This window comes from Coregonus clupeaformis, chromosome 5 (genome assembly GCF_020615455.1).
Source record: "Coregonus clupeaformis isolate EN_2021a chromosome 5, ASM2061545v1, whole genome shotgun sequence".
Taxonomy (NCBI): Eukaryota; Metazoa; Chordata; class Actinopteri; order Salmoniformes; family Salmonidae; genus Coregonus; species Coregonus clupeaformis.
The window spans coordinates 41,671,587-41,681,562 of NC_059196.1; the positions used below are offsets into that span (position 1 = coordinate 41,671,587).

The window sequence follows — 9,976 nt, forward strand, 5'->3', positions numbered from 1 at the left end:
TATTTAATCATTTTTTAATTCAGGCTGTAACACAACAAAGTGTGGAAAAAGTCAAGGGATGTGGATACTTTAAAAAGGTACTGAATGTCCGTTTTCGATTTCAAGGTAGGATTTGGTAATCAGTTGATATTGTTGTAGGGACTTCTGAACATAATGAAAGAAACAGATTCAAAACAAATTTAATCATTGGCTATAACTGGCAATAATCTTGGGTAATGTGGTGATACTAAAGAGAATATCAGAAACAACTAGATTTGAAATAACTAAATATATAATACTCTTTGTCCAACAATAAACACTACATGCTCCATCTGTGCCAATCTAACAAGGGGATATCTACTGCTACACAGAGTCAGGGCCTTATATGTCAATTTTGGATTTCCATTTAGGATATGGTACTCAGTTGCTATTCTTGTAGGGAAAAGTATTCCTAAACATAATAACAGAACTCAAACTCTGATTAAAAAATCATTTTAAGCATTGGCTTACAGCAAAGACATTCTCCTTTTATGGAGCAGTTGACTTCTTGAATATTTTCATCAAGCTCTGTTTTATATCTTTTGTCTTGAAACAGTATATCATTGGATTGATCATGGGAGGGAGCAGGCTATACAACATGATAATAACAATACGTAAATCAGTGCTGAATATAATGCCGATATTACTGGACAGATAAATAAAACACCTGGGAAGATAATACAGGGCAATGATGATCAGCTGACCGCTGCAGGTAGAAAGGGTTTTGAGGCGGCCTTGGGTGCTCGCAATCTTAAGCACTGCCACAATAATAGAGCAATATGAGAATATAATAAAGACAAGCGGTCCCAGTAATACCACCATTGCTGAAACAAAAGCAGGAAAACCATAAGGGGCCCTATCAGTGCATGCTAGCTTTGTTATAGAAGTATGATCGCAGTAGCACTGTTCGATTGTGTTTGAGTCACAGTAAGGAAGAGGATAGGCCCGGATTACAATCATCAATGGACAGGCTTTCGCAACAACCCACGCAGTGACATTGAGTATATGAATAGTGGCAGTTGTTGATAACCATTGGGTATCTGAGCGGGTAACAGATTGCTACATATCTGTCTAAAGCCATTATCAATAGGAGAAAGCTAGTTACGGATCCAAAATAGTGCACTAAGTACATTTGCAAAAAACAACTAAAGAAAGAAATTGCCCCTGCCTGAAACCAATACCTGGCAATAATCTTTGGTAAAGTGGTGGTGCTGAATAGTACGTCAGACACAACCAGATTCAAAATGATAAAATACATAGGTTTATGGAGAACGTTATGAGTTGCAAACAAGACAATAACAACACCATTTCCTATTAAAGTGCAACAATAAACGAGGAATAATACAGCTGAGGCAAGGCCGTAGAACTTTGGGTGAAGTCCAGGGAAACCAACGATGACAAACTCTGTCACAAAGCTGTGATTCCCCTCAGACATGATGATGTGGAGTTCTCTTAGAACCAACACTGGAAAGTAATGGATTAAATACTTTGTTTAAATCCAAATGAAAATGTTATCTGTTTCATCATGAAACATACACGTTTAGCTAATGACTTAAAATGTTATGTTGTATGAAGTTGTAACACATTTTATTTTACCCAGTTTTGTCATCTCAATTAGATTTTCCATAACTTAAGTTACTCTGCTATCTTGCATTTTTAAAACACAGTATATCAACTCAGGAAATCAAGTTGAGTTAACAATACTAGGTAAAAAGTAAGTAAAGCAATTGGTTGCATTATCACAAGTTTATACAACTTCATACATTTTACATCAACGGAGTAAAATCTTTTTCTTGTTTTACAGGGAAAAGTAGTAGGACATCAATGCAATATGTATCATTATAGGTTAATGTACACATCTCTTCTAACGTACCGGTATGTTTTAACATCACATTATCTTATTGATATTACAAGTGACACCAAATTATTATGTCCCACTATATATTAATGTCAAGATATAAAGACATTTAAATAATAATTAAAAAATAACGAATTACTGTTATTCAGCAATCGCACAGAGAACAATCTATTTTCGCCCAATGTGTGGCATGTCAATATAAAAGCTTCACCTCACAATAAGCCTTTCAATGGAGTCTTGTATCATGGACTAAAGTTATCCAATGTTGTATTCTAAAGATTAGAGAACATATTCCATCACATTCAGATAAAAAATATATTCAGATCCCACACATTAAGAAGATGCATAAAGTGAGCTATTAAAGACATGCCATGTAAGTCCAGAGCTGATAGTAAATCAGGGCTTACCAAAGTCTGATGTCTGACACGGACACTTGCAGTGCCCAATTTATAGTAACTGCTGACGTAAATATACACCTGACCTTTACTCCCTAAGGAAACGATCCGCACATGTTTTTATTTCATTATACTTAGCAACGAAAAAAGCTAGGTAGTTGGCCATCTTAATATGTTCATCTGTCTTGTAAAGCTAGCTGGCTGCTATGGGAGACCATCGACATGGTGATGACCTCTTTGGCTTTAATTTAATTTTGTCTGCTGAATGTCTCATAGTTTGTTGTCTAAAATAGTGGTTTTACCATAACTTTAGACTACATTTGACATATTACACTTTCCTTTGAGGTTGTTGTCTTTTTACACTACAGAAAATAGACATGAGGCAGAATCTGAGCCCAGTTCGGTTTCTCACCCTGCTTCTTGACGTGTGCACTCATTTACTCCCCCCAAGGATTTAAAAGCAGGGGGTTAATAACTACATGGAGTGTCAAATTAAATGAAATAAAATTGTATTGGTCGCGTACATGTCAGTATAAACAATGTAACTAAAATGCAATGTAGAGTAGTAGAAATATTAGAATGAGCAATGTCGAGAATACAGTATTTACATTCACAGTACAACACTACATGACAAAATTGATAGAATTACAGGAAATTTGCTTCCGGAACAGTCCGGAATATAAATATATATTTATGTGAACGGTGTGTATAAATCGTATGAACAGTATGTGAATAGAAAATGTGTGTACTGCAGTAGTTATATAGGATTAGCCATGACTAGAATACAGTATATACATATAAAGTGGGTAGAACAGTATGTCAACATTATTAAAGTGACCAGTGTTCAATGATGTACATAGGGCAGCAGTCTCTAAGGTGCAGGGTAGAGTACCGGGTAGTAGCCTGCTAGTGACAGTGTCTAAGGTTCAAGGCAGGGTACTGGGAGCAGGCCAGCTAGTGATGACTGTTTAACAGTCTGATGGCCTGGAGATAAACAGATTCTATCAGTCTCTCGGTCCCAGCTTTTATACACCTGTACTGTCTCCGCCTTCTACATTGAACAAAAATATGCAACAATTTCAACGTTTTTACTGAGTTACAGTTCATATACTGAAATCAGTCAATTGAAATAAATTAATTAGGCCTTAATCTATGGATTTCACATGACTGGGAATACAGATATGCATCTGTTGGTCACAGATACCTTTAAAAAAAAGTAGGGGCGTGGATTAGAAAACCAGTCAATATCTGGTGTGACCACCATTTGCCTCATGCAGCGCGACACATCTCCTTCGCATAGAGTTGATCAGGCTGTTGATTGTGGCCTGTGGAATGGTGTCCCACTCTTCAAAGGCTGTGCGAAGTTGCTATGAACACGCTGCCGTACACGTCGATCCAGATCATCCCAAACATGCCGAATGAGTGACATATCAGATGAGTATGCAGGCCATGGAAGAAGTGGGACATTTTCAGCTTCCAGGAATTGTGTACAGATCCTTGCGACATGGGGCCGTACATTATCATGCTGAAACACGAGGTGATGGCGGCGGATGAATGGCACAACAATGGGCCTCAGAATCTCGTCACGGTATCTCTGTGCATTCAATTTGCCATTGATAAAATACAAGTGTGTTCCTTGACCGTAGCTTATGCCTGCCCATACAATAACCCCACCTCCACCATGGGGCACTCTGTTCACAATGTTGACATTAGCAAACCACTCGCCCACACGACGCCACACACGCTGTCTGCCATCTGCCCGGTATAGTTGAAACTGAGATTCATCCATGAAGAGCACACTTCTCCAGCATGCCAGTAGCCATTGAAAGTGAGCATTTGCCCACTGAAGTCTGTTACGACGCCGAACTGCTGTCAGGTCATGACGCTGGTGAGGACGACGAGCATGCAGATGAGCTTCCCTGAGATGGTTTCTGACAGTTTGTGAAGAAATTATTTGGTTGTGCAAACCCACAGATTAATCAGCTGTCCGGGTGGCTGGTCACAGACGATCCTGCAGGTGAAGAAGCCGGATGTGGGCTGGGCTGGCATGGTTACACGTGGTCTGTGGTTGTGAGGCCGGTTGGACGTACTGTCAAATTCTCTCAAATGACGTTGGAGGCGGCTTATGGTAGAAAAATTGACATTTAATTCTCTGGCAACAGCTCTGGTGGACATTCCTGCCGTCAGCATGCCAATTGCATGCTCCCTCAAAACTTGAGACATCTGTGGCATTGTGTTGTGTGACAAAACTGCACATTTTAGAGTGGCCTTTTATCGTCCCCAGCACAAGGTGCACCTGTAATGATCATGCTGTTTAATCAGCTTCTTGATATGCCACACCTATCAGGTGGCTGGATTATCTTGGCAAAAGAGAAATGATCACTAACAGAGGGATGTAAACACATTTGTGCACAAAATTTGAGAGAAATACGCTTTTTGTGCGTATGGAACATTTCTGAGATATTTTATTTCAGCTCATTAAACATGGGACCAACACTTTACATGTTGTGTTTATATTTTTGTTCAGTGTAGATGGTAGCGGCGTGAACAAGCCGTGGCTCGGGTGGCTGAGGTCCTTGATGATCTTCTTCTCCTTCCTGTGAGACTGGGTGCTGTAGATGTCCAGGAGGGCAGGCAGTGTGCCCCTGATGATGCTTTGGGTGGTCCGCACCTGCGGTTGTGGGCGGGGCATTTGCAGTACCAGGCCGTGATACAGCCCGACAGAATGCTCTCTATGGTGCATCTGTAGAAGTTTGTGATGGTCTTAGGGGTCAAGACAAATTTCTTCAGCCACCTGAGGTTGAAGAGACACATTTCAGGTCCTCAGTGACATGCACGCTGAAGAACTTTAAGCTTTTGACCCTCTCCACTACGGCCCGTCGATGTGGATGGGGGCATGCTCTCTCTGCTGTCTTCTGTATTCCACGATGAGCTCCTTCGTTTTGTTGACGTTGAGCGAGAGGTACTGTTCCTGGCACCACGCCACCAGGGCACTCACCTCCTCCATGTAGACTGTCTCGGCATTGTTGTGTCTTCAGCAAACTTGATGATTGAGTTGGAGACATGCGTGGCCACGCATTCATGGGTGAACAGGGAGTACAGGCAGGGGCTGAGCACGCACCTCTGTGGGGCCCCTGTGTTGAGGGTCAGCATGGCAGTGTCAGTACGACGTGTATGCGGTGGGTGAAGTCAAGAGCAGGACACCGAGCTACTGGCACGTACTTTACTGTACACAGTAAATACAAAGTAACAAAACAAACCTCCAAACAGAGAGGAACAACTAACCCGCACACAAAATAGCTACAGCCGAAAATGACGAAAAACAATCACACACAATACATAATGAGAGACAGAGGGTTATAAAGGGAATACAATACAACATAATTGGAAACAGGTGTAAACAATAAAGACCAGACAAGACAACCACCGAAACATAGATCGGTAGCAGCTAGTACTCCAGGGACAACGAACGCCGAAGCCTGGCCGAGCAAGGAAGATGAGCAGCCTCGGCTGAATCCGTGACAGTACCCCCCCCCCTCGACGTGCGGCTCCAGCCGTGCGCCGACCCCGGCCTCGGGGATGGCCAGGAGGACGCGGAGCAGGGCGAGTCGGATGACTCCAGTGGAATTCCCTCAACATGGAGGGATCTAGGTTGTCCCTCCTAGGGACCCAGCACCGTTCCTCCGGACCGTACCCCTCCCACTCCACGAGATACTGCAGGCCCCCCATCCGACGCCTTTAATCCAAGATGGAACGGACTGAGAACGCCGGAGCCCCCTCGATGTCCAGTGGGGGCGGAGGAGCCTCTCGTACCTCACTCTCCTGGAGTGGACAAGCTACTACCGGCCTGAGGAGACACACATGGAACGAGGGGTTAATGCGGTAATTAATGGGCAGTTGTAACCTATAGCATACCTCGTTCAATCTCCTCAGGACTTTAAATGTTCCCACAAACCGCTGACCCAGCTTCCAGCAGGGCAGGCGAAGGGGCAGGTTTCGGGTCGAGAGCCAGACCCGATCTCCCGGTGCATACACCGGAGCCTCACTGCGGTGGCGATCGGCGCTCGACTTTTGCCGCCTGATAGCCCGCTGCAGATGGACATGCGCAGCGTTCCAGGTTCCTTCCGAGCGCCGAAACCACTCGTCCACCGCAGGGGCTTCAATCTGGCTCTGATGCCAAGGTGCCAGGACCGGCTGATAACCTAGCACACACTGGAAAGGCGTAAGGTTAGTTGAGGAGTGGCGGAGTGAGTTTTGGGCTATCTCTGACCACTCCCCCTGCCGGTCCTGGCAATAGGACTTCAGAAACCTACCCACATCATGGTTCACTCTCTCCACCTGCCCATTACTCTCGGGGTGAAAGCCTGAGGTAAGGCTAATCGAGATCCCCAGACGTTCCATAAACGCCCTCCAGACTCTAGAGGTGAACTGGGGACCCCGATCAGACACTATATCCTCAGGTACCCCGTAGTGCCGGAAGACATGTGTAAACAGGGTGTCAGCAGTTTGTAGGGCTGTAGGGAGACCAGGCATAGGAATGAGATGGCAGGCCTTCGAAAACCGATCCAAAACGACCAAGATCGTCGTGTTCCCCTGGGAGGGGGGAAGGTCCGTGACACAATCCACCGATAGGTGAGACCACGGCCGTTGTGGAACGGGTAGGGGTTGTAATTACCCTCTGGGCAGGTGTCTAGGCGCCTTACACTGGGCGCACACCGAGCAGGAGGAAACATAAACCCTCACGTCCTTAGCTAAAGTGGGCCACCAGTACTTCCCACTAAGGCAGTGCACTGTCCGACCAATCCCAGGATGACCAGAGGAGGGTGACGTGTGAGCCCAATATATCAATCGATCACAAACCTCGAGCGGCACGTACATACGACCCTCTGGACACTGTGGGGGAGTAGGATCGGTACGTAACGCCCGCTCGATGTCCGCATCAACCTCCCATACCACCGGTGCCACCAGACAAGACTCCGGAAGTATGGGAGTGGGCTCAATGGACCTCTCCTCTGTGTCATATAGTCGGAACAGGGCGTCTGCCTTAGCGCTCTGTGACCCTGGTCTATAGGTGAGCGTAAATACAAATCGGGTAAAAAACATAGCCCACCTTGCCTGGCGAGGGTTCAGCCTCCTCGCCGCCCAGATTACGTACTCGTACTCCAGGTTACGATGGTCAGTCAAAATGAGAAAAGGGTGTTTAGCCCCCTCAAGCCAATGTCTCCACACCTTCAGGGTTTGAACCACAGCTAACAGCTCCCTGTCCCCCACATCATAATTGCGCTCCGCCGGACTGAGCTTCTTAGAAAAGAAAGCACAGGGTCGGAGTTTAGGTGGCATACCCGAGCGCTGAGACAGTACTGCACCGATCCCAGCCTCGGACGCATCCACTTCGACTTGGAACGCCAAAGAGGGATCCGGATGTGCCAGCACTGGAGTCGAGGTAAACAGGTCCTTCAGATGCCTAAAAGCTCTGTCCGCCTCAGCCGACCACTGCAGATGCACCGGATCCCCCTTTAGCAGGGAGGTAATGGGAGCTGCTACCTGCCCAAAGCCCCGGATGAACCTCCGGTAGCCAATTGCGCACGACTGAAACGCGGTCAATTTCCATCTCCACCCCTGATGCGGACAACCGGTGTCCCAGGAAGGAGATGGACTCCTGGAAAAACAGACATTTCTCCGCCTTCACATTTAGGTCATGTTCCAACAGTCTACCAAGGACCCGACGAACCAGGGACACATGCTCAGCTCGTGTACCGGAGTATATTAGAATGCCATCAATATACACCACTACACCCTGTCCATGCAAGTCCCGGAAAATCTCATCCACAAAACGATTGGAAGACTGAAGGAGCATTCATTAACCCGTATAGCCGAATCTCTTGAGACAGGGATACACATGGGCGTAAACCCCCATCCTTCTTCTTCACAAAAAAAGAAACTTGATGACGCAGGGGAAGTGGACGGCCGTATGTATCCCTGTCTCAAGAGATTCGGCAACATATGTCTCCATAGCCGCCGTCTCCTCCTGAGACATGACTTCGGGGAAGCGCAGCGCCTACTTGGAGGTTTATCGCACAATCCCCCTGTCAATGGGGTGGTAATTGAGTCGCCTTCTTTTTACAGAAGGCGAGAGCCAAATCGGCATATTCAGGTGGAATGTGCATGGTGGGAACTTGGTTCAGACTTTCCACCGTCGTTGCCCCTACGGAAACACCTACACACCTCCCAAACACTGATTTGACCATCCCTTGAGAGCCCTCTGTTGCCATGAAATGTTGGGGTCATGAGAAGTTAACCAGGGAAGCCCCAACACCAAGGGAAACGCAGGAGAATCAATCATGGCCCTCCTGCATTTTCATCCTGAGAGGTGCCGTGACCTCCCTAATCAACCCAGACCCCAAAGGGCGGCTATCTAGGGCATGGATAGGGAAGGGCACATCAACTGGAACAATAGGAATCCCTAACTTATAGGGGAAGTGGCGATCGATAAAATTCGCAGCTGCGCCTGAATCAATCAATTTTCAATCAATTTTATTTTATATAGCCCTTCGTACATCAGCTAATATCTCGAAGTGCTGTACAGAAACCCAGCCTAAAACCCCAAACAGCTAGTAATGCAGGTGTAGAAGCACGGTGGCTAGGAAAAACTCCCTAGAAAGGCCAAAACCTAGGAAGAAACCTAGAGAGGAACCAGGCTATGAGGGGTGGCCAGTCCTCTTCTGGCTGTGCCGGGTGGAGATTATAACAGAACCATGCCAAGATGTTCAAAAATGTTCATAAGTGACAAGCATGGTCAAATAATAAATCAGGAATAAATCTCAGTTGGCTTTTCATAGCCGATCATTAAGAGTTGAAAACAGCAGGTCTGGGACAGGTAGGGGTTCCATAACCGCAGGCAGAACAGTTGAAACTGGAATAGCAGCAAGGCCAGGCGGACTGGGGACAGCAAGGAGTCACCACGGCCGGTAGTCCCGACGTATGGTCCTAGGGCTCAGGTCTCTCAGTTGGCTTTTCATAGCCGATCATTAAGAGTTGAAAACAGCAGGTCTGGGACAGGTAGGGGTTTCGTAACCGCAGGCAGAACAGTTGAATCTACTAGCGCCTTATGCTGGGAATGAGGAGAAACCTTGGGAAACATAACTTTAATACACATATGCGCAACAGGGAGCTCTGGGTGAGTTGGGTGCCTACTCACCTGGAATGACTCATCAGTGCGCTGTCTACTGCCTCGATTCCTAGGAGACCCTCCCCAGCACCGACCAGCAGTGTGTCCTCTGAGGCCACAGTTGTTGCAGGGGACGGCCTCTCTCCTGGTCTCCCTTGTGCCAGCAACTCCGAGCTCCATAGGGGTCGGCTCGGAGGTACTGGGGGATGGAATGGACGGCCCTGAGTCCGGACGTCCACGGGTAGCCAACAGGGTATCCAGGAGAAACGACATATCCACCAGTTGGTCGAAGCTTAGGTTGGTGTCCCTGCAGGCCAATTCCCGACGCACGTCCTCCCTCAGGCTACATCTGTAGTGGTCGATGAGGGCCCTCTCATTCCATCCCGCGTTGGCAGCCAGCGTCCGGAAGTCCAGTGCGAACTCCTGTTTGCTCCTCCTCCCCTGTCTGAGGTGGAATAGACGCTCACCCGCCGCTTTACCCTCTGGTGGATGATCGAATACTGCCCTGAAGCGGCGGGTGAACTCCGCATAGTTGAC

At 46.8% G+C, this 9,976-nt stretch overlaps 1 pseudogene; it reads right to left on the minus strand.

The window, feature by feature from the left end:
- Positions 1-507: 507 nt before the first annotated feature.
- LOC123485460 lies at positions 508-1,453 on the minus strand (annotated as a pseudogene).
- Between the last annotated feature and the right edge of the window lie 8,523 nt (positions 1,454-9,976).